This window comes from Pristiophorus japonicus, chromosome 4 (genome assembly GCF_044704955.1).
Source record: "Pristiophorus japonicus isolate sPriJap1 chromosome 4, sPriJap1.hap1, whole genome shotgun sequence".
In the NCBI taxonomy this organism is placed as follows: Eukaryota; Metazoa; Chordata; class Chondrichthyes; family Pristiophoridae; genus Pristiophorus; species Pristiophorus japonicus.
In genome coordinates this window covers 112,691,371-112,710,736 of record NC_091980.1, presented here as the reverse complement: position 1 = coordinate 112,710,736, position 19,366 = coordinate 112,691,371, and the positions used below count along the sequence as shown (strand labels likewise).

The following is a 19,366-nucleotide window of genomic DNA, read 5'->3' as shown; positions in this document are numbered from 1 at the left end:
TAAAGATATGTAACATTGATGGCTACAGGTCAAGCATAGGCAAAGAACCCTCCTGCTGATCAACACCTACCACTTTCCTACACCTCCATGTTGAACAACACTTGGAAGAAGAGTTGCAAACGCACAGAATGTACTCTGGGTGGGAGACTTCAATGTCCATCACAAAGAGTGGCTCGGTAGAACCCTTGCTGACCGAGCTGGCCGAGTCCTGAAAGACATGGCTGCCAGACTGGGCCTGTGGCAGGTGGTGAGAGAACCAACTTGACCACGTCCTCGCCAACTGTCGCAGGTGCATCTGTCCATAACAATATTGGTTACATAGGATTACATAGGATCTATGGCACAGAAACAGGCCATTCAGCCATTCACGCACCACTCGAGCCTCCTCCCATCTTTCCTTATCTAAATCTATCAGCATAACCCTCTATTCCCTTCTCCCTCACATGCTTGTCTAGCCTCCCCTTATAAGTATCTATACTATTCGCTTTCACCACTCCCTGTGGTAGCGAGTTCCACATTCTCAGCACTCTTTGGGTAAAGAAGTTTCTTCTGAATTCCTTATTGGATTTCTTGGTGACTATCTTTATATTGATGGCCTCTAGTTATGCTCTTCCACACGAGTGGAAACATTCTCTCTGTATCTACTCTATCAAAACCTTTCATAATTTTAAAGACCTCTATTAGGTCACCCCTCAGACATTTTTAAGAGAAAAGAGACCCAACCTATTCATCCTTTCCTGATATGTATTCCCTCGCAGTAGGAGTAACTTGTGGAGACGAAGTCCGCTCTTCACACTGAGAACATCCTCTGTCGTGTTGTGTTGCACTACCACCATGCTAAATGGAATAGATTCAGAACAGATCTAGCAGCTCACCTATGGGCAAAACTGGGCATCCATGAGGCGCTGTAGGCCATTAGCAGCAGCAGAATTGTATTCCACCACAATCTGTAACCTCATGGCCTGGCATATCTCTCATTCTGCCATTACCATCAAGCCAGGGGACAACCCTGATTCAACGATAAGTGTAGAAGAGCCTGCCAGGAGCAGCACCAGGTGTACCTAAAAATGAGATACCAACCTGAGTAAGCTGCAACACAGGACTACATACATGAACAAAAGATCTGAATTACAAAGGTGAGGTGAAGTGATTGCCTTTGACATAAAGGCAGCATTTGACCAAGTGTGGCATCAAGGAACCCTAGTAAAATTGAAGTCAATGGGAATCGGGGGGAAAACTCTTCACTGGCTGGAGTCACACCTAGCACAAAGGAAGATATTTTGATTGTTGGTGGTCAATCATCTCAGCCCCAGGCCATCGCTGCAAGAGCTCCTCAGGGCAGTGTTCTAAGCTCAACCATATTCAGCTGATTCAGCAATGATCTTCCCTCCATCATAAGGTTCACTCACAAATCCTCAGATAATGAAGAAGCCCATGCGCGCATGCAGTAAGACCTGAATGATATTCAGGCTTGTGCTGATAAGTGGCAAATAATATTCGTGCCTCACAAATGACAGGCAATGGCTATCTCCAACAAGCGAGAGTCTAACCACCACCCATTGTCATTCAACGTCATTATCATCGCCAAATCCCTCACCATCAACATCCTGGGGGTCACCATTGACCAGAAACGTAACTAGACCAGCCACATAAATACTGTGGCTACAAGAGCAGGTCTGAGGCTGGGTATTCTGCAGCAAGTGTCTCACCTCCTGACTCCCCAAAGCCTTTCCACCATCAGGAGTGTGATGGAATACTGTCCACTTGCCTGGATGAGTGCAGCTCGAACACTCGACACCATCCACCTTAAACATTTACTTCCTCCACCACCGGCGCACCGTGGTTGCAGTGTGCCTCATCTACAAGATGCACTTCAGCAACTTAAGGTGATGGATGGGGTGTCAATCAAGTGGGCTGCTATGTCCTGGATGGTGTCGAGCTTCTTTAGTGTTGTTGGAGCTGTACTCATCCAGGTAAGTGGACAGTATTCCATCACACTCCTGACTTGTGCCTTGTAGATGGTGGAAAGGCTTTGATGAGTCAGGAGGTGAGACACTCGCTACAGAATACCCAGCCTCTAACCTGTTCTTGTAGCCACAGTATTTATGTGGCTGGTCTAGTTAAGTTTCTGGTCAATGGTGACCCCCAGAGTGTTGATGGTGGGGGATTCGGCGATGGTAATGCGATTGAATGACAAGGGACGGTTTCATCTGAACTGTTTCATCAGAAATATGGTACCTTGTTGTATATGTGGACTTGTATTTACTCTGTACAGCCACCAGAGGGCTCATCCCCTGGAGTCCCAAAGAATCCCATAATCCCTTGGGAGCACAGGTATTTAAAGAGGCTTCACAGGTTGGAGAGGCACTCTGGAGACCTACAATAAAAGACTACAGTCACACTTTATTTTGAGCTCACAGTGTTCAGTCTGACTGTTTCTCCACACACAACAACTGGCGACGAGATACAGATAGCAAACCCAAAGATGCAGAGAACAGTGGGCATCCTGGAGAAATTTTCGGAGGGAGATGATTGGGAAACCTTTGTTGAGCGATTCAACCAATACTTCATGGCCAATGAGCTAGATGGGGAAGAGAGCACTGCCAAACGAAGGGCGATCCTCCTCGCCGTCTGTGGGGCACCAACGCATGGCCTCATGAAGAAGCTGCTCACTCCAGCGAAACCCACAGAGAAATCGTACGATGATTTGTGCACACTGGTCCAAGAGCATTTGAATCCGAAGGAAAGCGTTCTGATGGTGAGGTACCGGTTCTACACCTACAAACGGTCTGAAGGCCAGGAAGTGGTGAGTTATGTCGCCGAGCTAAGACGCATTGCAAGACCGTGCGAATTTGAAGGACATTTGGAGCACATGCTCAGAGTCTTTTTCGTACTTGGCATTGGCCACGAAACCAAACTTCGCAAACTTTTGACTGTAGAGACCCCAACCTTGAGTAAGGCCATAGCGATAGCCCAGGCATTCATTGTCACCAGTGACAATACGAAGCAAATCTCTCAGCACACAAGTGCTGCTACAAGTACTGTGAACAAAGTGATGTTGTTTTCGAATCGTAATGGACAGGGCAAATCACACATACCTGCAGCTACATATCCGCAGATGACTCAGAGTCCACCATCAAGGGTGATTAATGCAAGACGTTGTTGGCGCCTTAAGGGTGATCATCGTTTCCATTCATGCCGATTCGAAGAGTACGTTTGCAAGGACTGTGGAACAATGGGACACCTCCAACGAGTATGCAGGCGAGCTGCTAAACCTGTTAAATCTGCAAACCACCATGTTGCAGAGGAGGACAGATCCACGGAGGATCACGACGAACCAGAGCCTCAGATAGAGGAGGCAGAGGTACATGGGGTGCACACATTCACCACGAATTGTCCCCCGATAATACTGAACGTTGAACCAAATGGACTCCCAGAGTCAATGGAGCTGGGCACGGGCACGAGCCAGTCCATCATGGGCAAAAAGACTTTCGAAAGGTTGTGGTGCAACAAGGCCTCAAGACCAGTCTTGCCTCCAGTTCGCACAAAACTATGAACTTACGCCCAAGAACTGATTTCTGTAATCAGCAGTGCTACCGTAAAGGTTTCCTACGATGGAGCGGTGCACTCTAGTTGGTACCGGTCGATGGTCCCACACTGCTCAGCAGGAGCTGGCTGGAAAAGATACGCTGGAACACTTCATGTGCTCAGGTCTTAAACAAATTTCCTTCGTTTTTCAAACCAGGCATGGGGAAATTCCAAGGAGCAAAAGTGCAGATCCACCTAATTCCGGGAGCGCGACCCATCCACCACAAGGCGAGAGCAGTACTGTACATAATGAGAGAAAGGGTAGCGATTGAGCTAGACCCACTGCAAAGAGAGGGCATCATTTCCCCGATCGAGTTCAGCGAGTGGGCCAGTCCTCAAGGGAGATGGCACCGTCCGAATCTGTGGCGAATACAAAGTAACTATCAATAGTTTCTCCCTGCAGGACCAATACCCACTACCAAAGGCCAATGATCTCTTTCCAACGCAGGCGGAAGGAAAGACATTCACGAAGCTGGACCTGACTTCAGCCTACATGACGCAGGAACTAGAGGAATCATCGAAGGCTCTCACCTACATCAACACGCACAAGGGTCTTTTTGTTTATAACAGATGCCCGTTTGGAATCCGATCAGCGGCGGCGATATTCCAGAGAAACATGGAAAGTTTACTGCAGGACGACATCTTGGTCACAGGTCGGAACACAGTCGAACACCTGCAGAACCTGGAGGAGGCTTAGTCGACCCAACCGCGTGGGGCTCAGGTTAAAACGCTCAAAGTGCATTTTCCTGGTGCCTGAAGTGGAGTTCCTGGGAAGGAGGATTGCGGCGGACGGCATCAGGCCCACCAACGCGAAGTCGGAGGCAATCGACAACGCACCGAGGCCACAGAACGCGACGGAGCTGCGGTCGTTTCTGGGACTCTTGAACTACTTTGGTAACTTCTTACCGGGTCTCAGCACACTGCTAGAACCAGTGCATGTCTTACTATGAAAAGGGGGCGAATGGGTTTGGGGCAAAAATCAAGAAAATGCCTTTGTAAAAGTGAAAAAATTGTTATGCTCAAACAAATTGCTTGTATTGTATGATCCATGTAAGCACTTGGTACTAGCATGTGATGCGTCCTCATATGGCGTCAGGTGTGTATTACAACAAGCTAATGATTTCAGGAAACTGCAACCGGTTGCTTATGCATCCAGGAGTCTGTCTAAGGCGGAGAGAGCCTACAGCATGATTGAAAAAGAAGCATTAGCGTGTGTCTGTGGGGTAAAGAAAATGCATCAATACCTGTTTGGGCTAAAATTCGAATTGCAAACTGACCATAAGCCACTTATATCCCTGTTTTCCGAGAGTAAAGGGATAAATACCAACGCATCAGCCCGCATCCAGAGATGGGCGCTCACGTTGTCTGCATACAACTATGCCATCCGCCACAGGCCAGGCACAGAAAACTGCGCCGATGCTCTCAGTAGGCTGCCATTGCCCACCACGGAGGTGGAAATGGCGCAGCCCGCAGATCTAGCCATGGTTATGGAAGCATTTGAGAGTGAGAAATCACCCGTCACTGCCCGGCAGATCAAAACCTGGACAAGCCAGGACCTCTTGTTATCTCTAGTCTGAAGCAGTGTACTTCACAGGAGCTGGTCCAGTGTCCCAGTGGAAATGCAGGAAGAGATAAAGCCGTTCCAGTGGTGCAAAGGTGAAATGTCTATGCAGGCAGACTGCCTTCTGTGGGGCAATCGAATAGTGGCCCCCAAGAAGGGCAGAGACACCTTCATCAATGACCTCCATAGTACCCACCCAGGCATCATAATGATGAAAACGATAGCCAGATCCCTGGTGGCCTGGTATCGATGTGGACTTAGAGTCCTGCGTTCACAGATGTAATACATACTTGCAGTTAAGCAATGTACCCAGGGAGGCGCCGCTAAATTTATGGTCTTGGCCCTCCAAACCGTGGTCTAGGGTACACGTCGACTATGCAGGCCCGTTCTTGGGTAAAATGTTCCTTGTGGTTGTAGACGCGTATTCCAAGTGGATTGAATGTGAGATAATGTTGGCCAGCACGTCCGCTGCCACTACTGAAAGCCTGCGGGCCATGTTTGCCACATAAGGCTTACCCGGTGTCCTGGTGAGCGACACCGGCCATGTTTTACCAGTGCTGAGTTTAAAGAATTCATGACCCGTAATGGAATCAAACATGTCACATCTTCCCCGTTTAAACCAGCATCCAATGGTCAGGCAGAGAGCGCAGTGCAATCCATCAAGCAAGGCTTGAAGAGGGTAACTGAAGGCTCACTGCAGACTCGCTTATCCAGAGTCCTGCTTAGCTACCGCACAAGACCCCACTCACTCACTGGGATCCCACCTGCTGAACTGTTCATGAAAAGAGCAGTTCACCCTGATCTACATGAACAGGGCGAGAGCAGGCAGCTTCAACAAAGTGCATACCATGATAACGCAAATGTGTCACGTGAGATTGAAATCAATGATCCTGTATTTGTATTAATTATGGACAAGGTCCCAAGTGGCTTCCCAGCACTGTCATGGCCAAAGAGGGGAACAGGGTGCTCTGGGTCAAACATTCAAATGGACTCATTCACAGGAAACACTTGGACCAAATCAAACTCAGATTCATGGACTATCCTGAGCAACCCACCTTGGACCCTACCTTTTTAGATCCCCCAACATACACACCAGTGGCAACCGGCACCACAGTTGACCACGAAGCAGAACCCATCATCCACAGCAGCCCTGCAGGGCCCAACATACCAGGCAGCCCAGCAAGGCCAGCTGCACAGCAGCCCAGCGAGGGTCCAACAAATTATTTAACAACACCAGCTTTCACACTGAGACGATCAACCAGGGCAAGAAGGGCCCCAGATCGACTCACATTGTAAATAGTTACACTATTGACTTTGGGATCACAAAATCCCTTGGGAGCACAAGTATTTAAGGAGGCTTCACAGGTAGAGAGGCACGCTGGAGACCTGTAACAAAAGACTACGGTCATACTTTACTTTGAGCTCACCATGTTCAGTCTGACTCTTTCTCCATACACAACACTTAAGTTCTATTTCTTAAAGAGACAGTTTCACCATTGAATCACGCAAAAAAAATTACTGTAGCTGTTTCCTCTTTATTTTTGTTGAAATAGAATAATTTGGCACAATGGTGATTAGTGACAGCATCATTATAGGTGCTCATTGAGAAGAATTATTGAGTCCAATCATGTGAGTAGGTGAATTAACAGTCATTAAGTCAGAGTGTATTTGCAATCTAATTTCATCTGTGCATGATGGCACAGAAATTGCTGTCAAAATGATGGTGAAGCTAATGGCGCATGCCATTAATTAAGAGCAAATGCTACAACAACTTCAGGCGTGGGCAGATGTGCGGTTAAACACGGAAATCTAAATGTTGCTGTCCAAGAAGCACCACTCTGCCGTTAGCTTCACATAACCAGCATCTCGCTGTCTGTCTCACCATTGAAATGCATTGAATGGTGTGAAGTTGCTGTATTTGCACGGTAGATACGAACTTAACTCGCAACTGAAAGTTAAGTCTTGTCTTTTTCAGTTTAACAATGTGATAAGTGTTAATTACTGCCAGTCAATCTCTCTGACACTGAAAATTAACTATCACAAGTATAAAATTTAAATTAATTTAAAAAAAAATTCCTTTCTGTCTCTCGCTGTTAATACAATCTTTTTTTCCTTTATTTCTCCTTCTGTACCTGATTTGACATTGAATTCACCTGCTCTAATTTTTACTTCCTTCTCAGTCCTTGCGTTGTTAATTTCACAATCGTACAATCTGATTGGTTATGGAGATACACAGTTGCTTAACCTGTTCACTCAGACCCTAGATGCCTGATTCCCTTGCTGTGACATTAACAGCTCGCACATCAGCAACTTGCCACGCAAACATTTAAAATATAAACATGCAAGGGCAAGTCTAATTAATGGCAGAAGCACTCGATGCTTTGCTGCAGCAAATTATGGCCTATTAATTCATCAGCTTTGTACTGTGCAACCCCCTCCCCTCAGTTCTCAAGAATTGCATAAGCACCTGTCATTTAAACAAAATATTGAAAAAAATAAAATAAATAAATTCCTACATATGTTTAATTTAAACTTAATTTCAACAATTTGGTGACTGCATAAAACATATCACACAGAATAAAGGGGAAAATCTAATTAATATTACAACTTATTCTTGAAAAATATTGCTCAGTTGGGAATACTTCCTGATTTCTTAATTATGAACAAACAATTGTAATTCTAATGTGATATTGAAAATGGACTAACAATTTTACAGGCTTCTTGATCCTAAGACATAAAGACAAAACTGCAAATCAGTAATAAAGTTGAGTGGTTCTGTTGCACCACACCTCTTTGTAAAGCTCACAGTTGTAACGCTAACAATGTTGTAAAGGTTACTGGACATTTGACACATAACTTTTCTTTGTTACATTTTATGCTATATGAGCTTCACAACAGTGTACACTTATAGGGCCCAAATTTGGCCCTCCGGTTAAAACGGCGCACTTATCTGAGGTTCACCGACATTCTGCTCCCAAAACGGCGCCGATAATGTAGCTCCGTATTCTCCCCGCTCTGTGGACCGTCCTAGGCCTTGGCATAGCGTGGCAAGCACAGTGCGGGGCGGAGCCAGGTCTTGGCGCTGAAAACAGTACTGGGATCTCTGCACATGTGCGCTAGAGTGTGTGCGCATGCGCAATAGCTCCTCGCCCCCAGAATCTGTGGGAGAGTGCTGCAGGCTGTGTGGGAGGGGCCGAAGCACACCGTCCCTATCCCTGGCCTTCCTGGGCCATGTTTTGGTAGGACTTCTATTTTTTATTTGTTATTGATTGATTGATTGCTTATTACTTTGGTCTTTGTGCTTTAGGTGCAGGGTTCCTTCTATTTTTTATTTGTTAATTAATTGCTTATTACTTTTTGTGCTTTGTTTAGTGCTTTGTAAGTCTTGGTGCTAGGTGGAGGTCCTGTCAGCTTCCTTGTATTTTTTATTTAGAAATATAGAAACATAGAAAATAGGTGCAGGAGGAGGCCATTCAGCCCTTCGAGCTTGCACCACCATTCAATAAGATCACTGCTGATCATTCCTTCAGTACGCCTTTCCTGCTTTCTCTCCATACCCCTTGATCCTTTTAGCCGTAAGGGCCATATCTAACTCCCTCTTGAATATATCCAATGAACTGGCATCAACAACTCTCTGCGGCAGGGAATTCCACAGGTTAACAACTGCGTGAAGAAGTTTCTCCTCATCTCAGTCCTAAATGGCCTATCCCTTATCCTAAGACTGTGTCCCCTGGTTCTGGACTTCCCCAACATCGGGAACATTCTTCCCGCATCTAGCCTGTCCAGTCCAGTCAGAATCTTATATGTTTCTATGAGATCCCCTCTCATCCTTCTAAACTCCAGTGTATAAAGGCCCAGTAAATCTAGTCTCTCCTCATATGTCAGTCCAGCCAACCCCGGAATCAGTCTGGTGAACCTTCGCTGCACTCCCTCAATAGCAAGAACGTCCTTCCTCAGATTAGGAGTCCAAAACTCCAATATTCCAGGTGGGGCCTCACCAAGGCCCTATACAACTGCAGCAAGACTTCCCTGCTCCTATACTGAAATCCCCTTGCTATGAAGGCCAACATACAATTCGCCTACTTCACCGCCTGCTGTACCTGCATACCAACTTTCAATGACTGATGAACCATGACACCCAGGTCTCGCTGCACCTCCCCTTTTCCTAATTTGCCGCCATTCAGATAATAATCTGCTTTCGTGTTTTTGCCCCCAAAGTGGATAACCTCCCATTTATCCACATTATACTGTATCTGCCATGTATTTGCCCACTCGCCTAACCTGTCCAAGTCACTCTGCAGCCTCTTAGCATCCTCCTCACAGCTCACACCGCCACCCAGTTTAGTGTCATCTGCAAACTTGGAGATATTACACTCAATTCCATCATCTAAATCATTAATATATATTGTAAAGAGCTGGGGTCCCAGCACTGAGCCCTGCAGCACTCCACTTCCTGTCTGCCAACCAGTTCTCTATCCACATTAACACATTACCCCCAAAACCATGTGCTTTAATTTTGCACACAAATCTCTTGTGTAGGATCTTGTCAAAAGCCTTTTGAAAGTCCAAATACACCATATCCACTGGTTCTCCCTTGTCCACTCTACTAGTTACATCCTCAAAAAATTCCAGAAGATTTGTCAAGCATGATTTCCCTTTCATAAATCCATGCTGACTTGGACCAATCCTATCACTGCTCTCCAAATGCGCTGTTATTTCATCCTTAATGATTGATTCCAACATTTTCCCCACAACCGATGTCAGGCTAACTGGTCTATAATGACCCGTTTTCTCTCCCTCCTTTTTAAAAAAGTGGTGTTAAATTAGCAACCCTCCAGTCCATAGGAACTGATCCAGAGTTGATAACTGTTGGAAAATGATCACCAATGCATCCACTATTTCTCGGGCCACTTCCTTAAGTACTCTGGGATATAGACTATTAGGCCCTGGGGATTTATCAGCCTTCAATCCCGTCAATTTCCCTAACACAATTCCCCGCCTAATAAGGATATTCTTCAGTTCCTCCTTCTCACTAGACCCTCGGTCCACTAGTACATCCAGAAGGTTTTTTGTGTCTTCCTTTGTGAAGGCAGAACCAAAGTACGTGTTCAATTGGTCTGCCATTTCTTTGTTCCCCATTATAAATTCACCCGAATCCGACTGCAAGGGACCTATGTTTATCTTCACTAATCTTTTTCTCTTCACATATCTATAGAAGCTTTTGCAGTCAGTTTTTATGTTTCTCGAAAGCTTCCTTTCATACTCTATTTTCCCCGTCTTAATTAAACCCTTTGTCCTCCAGTCCTCCGGTTTGCTGCTTTTTCTAGCTAATTTGTATGCCTCTTCTTTGGAATTAATACTATCCTTAATTTCCTTTGTTAGCCATGGTTGAGCCACCTTCATAAGAACATAAGAATTAGGAACAGGAGTAGGCCATCTAGCCCCTCGAGCCTGCTCTGCCATTTAACAAGATCATGGCTGATCTGGCCGTTAACTTACCCGCCCGCTCCCCGTAACCCTTAATTCCCCTATTGGTTAAAAAATCTATCTATCTGTGACTTGAATACATTCAATGAACTAGCCTCAACTGCTTCCTTGGGCAGAGAATTCCATAGATTCACAACCCTCTGGGAGAAAAAATTCCTTCTCAACTCGGTTTTAAATTGGCTCCCCCGTATTTTGAGGCTGTGCCCCCTAGTTCTAGTCTCCCCGACCAGTGGAAACAACCTCTCTGCCTCTATCTTGTCTATTCCTTTCATTATTTTAAATGTTTCTATAAGATCACCCCTCATCCTTCTGAACTCCAAAGAGTAAAGACCCAGTCTACTCAATCTATCATCATAAGTTAACCCCCTCACCTCCGGAATCAGCCTTGTGAATCGTCTCTGTACCCCCTCCAAAGCTAGTATATCCTTCCTTAAGTAAGGTGACCAAAACTGCACGCAGTACTCCAGGTGCGGCCTCACCAATACCCAATACAGTTGCAGAAGGACCTCCCTGCTTTTGTACTCCATCCCTCTCGCAATGAAGGCCAACATTCCATTCGCCTTCCTGATTACCTGCTGCACCTGCAAACTAACTTTTTGGGATTTATGCACAAGGACCCCCAGGTCCCTCTGCACCGCAGCATGTTGTAATTTCTCCCCATTCAAATAATATTCCCTTTTACTGTTTTTTTTCCCCCAAGGTGGATGACCTCACATTTTCCGACATTGTATTCCATCTGCCAAACCTTAGCCCATTCGCTTAACCTATCTAAATCTCTTTGCAGCCTTTCTGTGTCCTCTACACAACCCGCTTTCCCACTAATCTTTGTGTCATCTTCAAATTTTGTTACACTACACTCTGTCCCAGCTTCCAGGTCATCTATGTATATTGTAAACAGTTGTGGTCCCAGCACCGATCCCTGTGGCACACGACTAACCACCGATTTCCAACCCGAAAAGGACCCATTTATCCCGACTCTCTGCTTTCTGTTCGCCAGCCAATTCTCTATCCATGCTAATACATTTCCTCTGACTCTGCGTACCTCTATCTTCTGCAGTAACCTTTTGTGTGGCACCTTATCGAATGCCTTTTGAAAATCTAAATACACCACATCCATCGGTACACCTCTATCCACCATGCTCGTTATATCCTCAAAGGATTCCAGTAAATTAGTTAAACATGATTTCTCCTTCATGAATCCATGCTGCATCTGCTTGGTTGCACTATTCCTATCTAGATGTCCCGCTATTTCTTCCTTAATGATAGTTTCAAGCATTTTCCCCACTACAGATGTTAAACTAACCAGCCTATAGTTACCTGCCTTTTGTCTGCCCCCTTTTTTAAACAGAGACATTACATTAGCTGCTTTCCAATCCGCTGGTACCTCCCCAGAGAATTTTGGTAGATTATAACGAATACATCTGCTATAACTTCCGCCATCTCTTTTAATACCCTGGGATGCATTTCATCAAGACCAGGGGACTTGTCTACCTTGAGTCCCATTAGCCTGTCCAGCACTACCCTAGTGATAGTGATTGTCTCAAGGTCCTCCCTTCCCACATTCCTGTGACCAGTAATTTTTGGCATGGTTTTTGTGTCTTCCACTGTGAAGACCGAAGCAAAATAATTGTTTAAGGTCTCAGCCATTTCCACATTTCCCATTATTAAATCCCCCTTCTCATCTTCTAAGGAACCAACATTTACTTTAGTCACTCTTTTCCGTTTTATATATCTGTAAAAGCTTTTACTATCCGTTTTCATGTTTTGCGCAAGTTTACTTTCGTAATCCATCTTTCCTTTCTTTATTGCTTTCTTTGTCATTCTTTGCTGTCATTTAAAATTTTCCCACTCTTCTATTTTCCCACTAACCTTGGCCACCTTATACACATAACTTTGATGGTATGAGGCGCGAATTGGCTCGATTAGACTGGCAAATGATACTTAAAGGGTTGACGGTGGATCGGCAATGGCAAACCTTTAAAGATCATATGGACGAACTTCAGCAATTGTACATCCCTGTCTGGATTTTTTTTTTTTAATTTAATTTTAATTTTATTTTATTTTTACTCCAGACAGGGATGTACAATTGCTGAAGTTCGTCCATATGATCTTTAAAGGTTTGCCATTGCCTATCCACCGTCAACCCTTTAAGTATCATTTGCCAGTCTAATCTAGCCAATTCGCGCCTCATACCATCAAAGTTATCTTTCCTTAAGTTCAGGACCTCCTGACACCACGCACTCCTGCCTCTCGGACTGCCGCCGCCTCTCGCTGCTGCTGGGCCTTTATAGGCCTCCCGACACCACACACTCCCGCCTCTCAGACTGCCGCCGCCTCTCGCTGCCGCTGAGACACCGGAAGTGTCCCTGACTTCCCACATAGTACAGGCGGAGCATAACACGTGTCCAAGCTGTCCTGCCATTGACTACACCCTTAGATAAACTTAATGTGGCTGGTAACGCTCCCTTTTGTTATTGGATGCTTGTTTTTGTGCTTTGTTTAATGCTTGGTGCTTTAGAATGCACTTACCTGCGCTGATTTCTTAACTCTCCACAAGGGTTTTCTCTGCGGCCACAAGTAGCCACCTACGCTGGCCTCAGTTAGTTTGGAGCAATTATTAGCTGTCCAAACTGGCTTAAATGGTCAAAACAGGCGTAGGTGGCTGGTAACGCTCCCTTTTGGAAAAAAAACTAAACTAAAAAAAATCCTAACTAACTCACTTACACTGGCGCAAATTAAATGTGCAGAATGGGGATTTTTAAGATACTCCAGAAAAACAAGTTGCTCCAAAAAGAACAGAGCAACTCCTGGGGAAATTTGGGCCTGTAGGACCCAGTGTAGCTTAAACTACAAAAATAAAAGAAGTAAAAGATAGTTGAATTAAATTGCCCTAATCTCACAACTAATTTAAACAACTATTTGTTTGCAATGATTATACTGGGCCAAAATATTATCTAAATAAAGTCTACTTCAATAAATAAGATATTCTCTCAGAGTTCCTCCATCACTTATGCTCTTCTTTCACAATAGCACCAGGTAAATAAGCTTGACAAACGGTCACCACTATTCACAAGAGACAAAACATATTTACATAATTTTTTCAAAATATCCAAATAAAAAATAGAAGTAAGTAAGTCCTACCCTACCTTCCTCTTCAGCCCGAGAAGGCAGCGGGCCGGCCTGTGTGGTAGGCCACTCGGCCTGGGATAGGGGGCGGAACGCATCAGCAACCGGTATGATCATCATCATCATCATCCCAATTTTCAAAGTGATTTAACGGACTCAAATGGATATATTCCAGATAATTGTGCGCATGGTCTTTCCCAACAACAAAAAAAAAACAATCGGCAAAGTCAATATTTTCCCTTGAACTTCCTCTTTCCCTGAACGGCACGATCTCGATGTCCGGTCCGAACGAGGCATTTTCTACTGCACCAAGAACATTTCTCCTGCTTCTGTCTCTCAGGCCAGGCATACATCTTGTTATGTCTTGAATAAAGAGTCAGACTAGATACCGCAAGCTCAAAGTAAGGTGTGACCTTACAGATCTCAGAGTGCCTCTCCAGCCTGTGAGGTCTCCTTATATACAGGTGCTCCCAAGGGATTGTGGGATACCTTGGGACTCCAGGGGATAAGCCCTCTCGTGGTTGGACATGGTAATTACAGGTTTACATACATAACAACACCCCCACGCCTCCCCCCCACCCCCCCAAAGTCAATAGTGTAACTATTTACAGTGTGAGTCAATCTGGGGCCTTCCGTTTAGCCTGCCATTGTCTCTGTTGGAAACCTACTCTGGGGTCTATTGCTGCCTGGGGTGTGTCGAACTGCCCTTGCCTGCCTGCAGGGCTCTGAGTTGCATTTATGATATTGACTCCCTGATCCCCTGCCACGTTGGAGGCAGAATTGCGCGCGTATATTATTTTGGTTTCCTGCTCCCCCGCCATGAAAGTCTGAGCCATCAACGTCGCTGCTTCCAAAGTCAAGTCCTTGGTCTCAACTAACTTTTGGAAAATCCCTGCATGACCGATGCCTTAAATAAAGAAATCCCTTAACATCTCCCCCCGGAGGCGTCTGTGAACTTTCAGAGGCTGGCCAAACGCCGGAGGTCCGCAACGAAGTCTGGTATGCTCTGTCCTTCACGACGTCGGTTGGTATAGAATCTGTGTCGGGCCATGTGTGTGCTGCTCACCGGTTTGAGGTGCTCACCGATTAGTTTGCTGAGCTCTTCAAAGGTTTTGTCCGCCGGCTGTTCGGGTGCTAGTAGGTCCTTCATGAGCGTGTAAGTCTTAGGTCCTCAGCTGGTCAGCAGATGGACCCTTCGCTTGTCGGCCGCTGCATCTCCCAGCCATTCTTTCGTGACAAAGCTTTGCTGGTGCCTCTCAATTAAATTGTCCCAGTCCTCACCAACATAGTACCGTTCCTCTGTGCTACCGGTGGCCATTCTCGTGGGTCGTTGATTCCTGTTTCTCGTCGCCAATGTAATGTCCTTACTCAATGGCACAAAACCCACACAAGGCACATTCTATGGACAAGGTCACTCTATGACCTGAACCTTTATTCACAGGACCAAGAAGTGATGTCCCTGCGTGGGACCTCCCTTTATATACCTGGATGACCAGGTAAGGAGTGTCTCCCACAAGTTCACCCTCTGTGGTCAAGGTGTGCATTGCTTAAGTATATACAGTATTGCAGTGGTGTTACATAGAGGTTACATTCATGACAGTAATTTCCCAAGTGCCGGCTCTGGCTGCTATTTTTCAGACCCGGCACTAAGCGGCGGGTCAGGCAATTGAGATACTTAAGAAACTGCTTCAAGGTATTTAAGCAGCATTTTACCAGGTTCTAACAATGTTTATAAGTTTTTTTTTAATGAATTTCCCGGCAAGAAGGGAAAGTGTTGAAAATAAAGATTTCAATGTTTGACAATTCATTAACTGAAACTTTACATGAACAGTTGCAATAACACCCAAGTGCCTATCCTTGTGTGTTGTTGGTTGATATGATTTGCCAAGGATGAGGGCGAGTGTGAGGGGTGGTTAATGAAATGGGGAAGTGTTATGTAGATAGAGAGAGATGGGTGGAGGTTGTGCAGGGGTAGAGTAGGGATAGCAGAGTGATGGGGATGTGATGAGTGGAACAGCAGGATGAGATTGAGTGTGGCTTTTCAGTAACAATTTATGACCTACTGAGATCATTAAAAGGTTTGAGCCACTGCAGCCAGGTCCTCCTGACGACATCCCTGTTTGTGCCCTCCTGTGCAATGTGCAACCAGGCTGCATAGGTGTCCTGGAGAGATCTCTTTCGCCCATTGGAAGGAAAGAGAACATTCCTGCATGCTCTGCCTCCATCCATAAGCATTTAGAGGGAGTCATGGGAGAGGTGGGTGCAGCCATGCACCTCTGTGCAGTGCTTGTCAGTGTTTGCAGAACACTGACAGTACAACTGTCAAAATGAATGTGGATATGGCCCCTTTCAGGAAACCAGCTGATGACACGACATCAGATGGCATCATCAGACCCGGTTCCTTTTAATTGGCCAGGAACCTCGCAAGGTGGGCTTAACAAGCCCCATCATCGTAAAATCATGTCAGATGCCCAAATCGACACAGCTGCAGGGTCAGGACTCGCCAAGGACTTTGCCCACCCCGGACCCGCTGAGGTTGATAAATTCCAGTCCTCAGCTTCTGAAACAATACACAAAAGTAAACAATAGCAGGGATAAAATTGATTAAACCATATTATTGATTAGTTATTAAAGGACATTAATAATGATTTAAAGCTGGACTATAGGGCTAGACTTTCCACTTTATCTCCCCCATATATCACCTATCGCACATTTTGGCCAGAAACATCGCCGGAAAATTAAGCCCCCAAGTTTCGGCTCACATCGCTGAACTGATCGCTGAGGTGATTGCCCGCACATCGCTCATCCGAACTTTCGGCACTTCGCTGGGCTGATTGCTCGCCGAGAACATCGCTGGATAATAGTTGCTTTTCCCGGGCCTTCCTCATCAAAATTGGCACTACAGACGCCATTTTGAATTTCGGAGGAAGGGAGATGGCAGCAAAAAAACTGCAACTGAGATATTAGTTATTTAAGACTATTTTACAGATAGATCGACTCAGATTTATACTTATATTTCACTGTACAATTGTAGCTTAGTACATTAGGCATTTTTTAATTGAAAAGTGCATTTCTAACAAGTGAAAAAAATTATTGCTAGTGATGGGGCCGATGCTTTCTGTGCCATTACTCGTAACTGCTCACACGCTGGTTTCTGAAAGGATCAATCGAAGAGATGGCAGAGTAATGCGTAGACAGAGACAGAGGAGGTGAGCATACAGCCAACGAAGGTACTTGGAAAAGCAATCTTACCTCAACTTGTCTGAAAACACGTGTCTTACGAGGCTGTGCTTCGGAAAGAGGTCATCGATGAGATTTGTGAGCTCGTCAAGGGAAATTTGCAGCCTTCTAGCACCATCATAACCGCACTGTCCATTGAGGTAAAGGTTACTGCAGCACTAGTCTTCTACGCATTGGGATCCTTTCAGACTTCAGCTGGTGACATCTGTTGTATCTCTCAGCACGCCACACACTGCTGCATTTGGCAGGTGACTGAAGCCCTTTACGCTCACAGAATGAACTTTATAAGCTTCCCTATGATCAGGGAGGCAGATTTGGAGGACTTTTGGTTTCTCCAGAATAGCAAACTTCCCCAAAGTGCAGGGAGCAATAGACTGCACGCACATTGCCCTGAAAACGCCTTTACAGAATGCAAAAGTGTTTCATAACAGAAAGGGATTCCTCTTCCTAAATGTGCAGCTTATTGTTGACCACAGTCAACTCATTCTGACAGTTAATGCTACATTTCCTGGTAGTATCCATGATGCGGACATTCTACGTGAGAGTGCTATCCCTGACCTGTTTGTCAATGAGCCAGAAGGTCACAGTTGGATTCTGGGGGATAAGGGATATGACCTTGCCAGCTGGCTGATGACACCACTGCGTAATCCCGTCACTGAAGCAGAGAAATGTTACAACGAAAGCCACATTGTGACACGGAACATCGTCGAGAAGACAATTGGAGTCCTAAAGCAGCGCTTTAGATGCCTGGACCACTCTTGTGGCAGCTTACAGTACCACCCTGTCCCGATCGCTGAGTTTATTGTGGCGTGTTGCATGCTGCATTACCTAGCAATAAGGAGAGGACAGCAAATGCCTGATGGGGCTGCAGGTCCACCTCCAGAAGGAGAGGAGATGGAAGAACCAGCTGGCGAGGAGGAGGAGCAGGAGGAAGAGGAGGCTGGTGAGGACCTCGGGGAGGACCAGCCTGGTCATGTAGCCATGGTCCTACCACCCCCCCGCCCCCCAAGAAGAACAGTACCCCGTGGGAGTTACACAGCTGCAAAGCTGTTGCATCAGCAACTGATAAAGGAACGCTTTGCATGAACTTACATTGGGGATCGTCACATTTACATTAAGATTAACAATTACCTTTATACAAAAGTTGCATTTGCATTGAGTTACGTTTTAGCCTTGCCTGCACTGGCCTGGCCTTTGTAGTGCAGCATTTGCATTAATGCTTAACTTAAGTAATGTTATTACAAAAGAATAAAGATGTTAAATTATTCAAAATGCCTAAATTAACTAACTTTATCAGAGAATGCACAACAATTGTTAAAATCCTTAACAAAATTTATTGCAAACAGAATTCTTTTCAAACACCCTCCTCCCCACCCACCCAGCCTCCCCCGCCCAACTATGAACGAATATTTTAAACAATTTAACATGCAATGAACAATGATCTCTCCTCTCTGTCTCTGCCTTCCTCCTCTCTCGCTATCCTCTCTCTGCCCCTCTCTGTGCCTTCTGCACATGTGTGGATGACCCCTGACTTCCCACACATGCGCAGAAGCCTGTTGCTCGAGAAGCTTTTGCCTTCCACACCGCTGGCCATTCGGTGGGCGAACGTCACATCGCCATCATTTCGGATCACCCATTTCACATCGCTGGCTGATCGGCGAGTGAAAAATCGCTCAAAAAAAATGGCCGATGTTCCAGCGATCAGTAAGGCTGAGACGTCATACATCGCTGGAACATCGCCCATTTTTTGGGTGATGGCCAGCAAAATGGAAAGTCTAGCCCTCAATCCATTAATCATGTTGTATTAATTACTGGTCACATGAAATGCATTAGCAGAATAGCAATGCCCCTGAAGTTGTGCTGTGTGATACAGACAGGCGAATGCTTACAATCTTCATCTGAAATTCACTATTCGCTACCTCTCCACTATTTTAGCAGTGATATTTAAACCATTAATTTTGAATAGATTAATGCCTTAAACAAAACAGATCTTTAGCTGGATGTGTCAAGTGTGAATATACTCATAATCCATGACATAATTTGAGAATAATTATTTAATAGATTCTTAAAATAAGTTGCGAAATCATTTAATTGTTGTACAAAATTACTTTAGGGTAATTTGCTCTCATTTTCCCTCCTTTATTTACTGCTTCTGGTGTTCCAGGCCAAACACATTATGTGACCAAGGCAACAGTCAGATAATCTACTTTCAGATCTTTGCCTTTGGAGACATTCAGAGGTGCCACGGGTGATGATTCTACCTCTGATTTTCACTATTCTCTGGGGAGATACTGAACAGATAGATTATGTAATTATCCACAAAGCTGTGGAGCTGTGATCAGTGACTCAGAAGAGAAGGACAGA

General features: G+C 45.3%; 1 protein-coding gene across 3 annotated transcripts in view; it reads left to right on the top strand.

The window, feature by feature from the left end:
* LOC139263032 (protein phosphatase 3 catalytic subunit alpha-like) overlaps positions 1-19,366 on the top strand; it is a 585,203-nt gene that overhangs the window by 532,866 nt on the left and 32,971 nt on the right. The gene's annotated exons all lie outside the window — the stretch shown is intronic.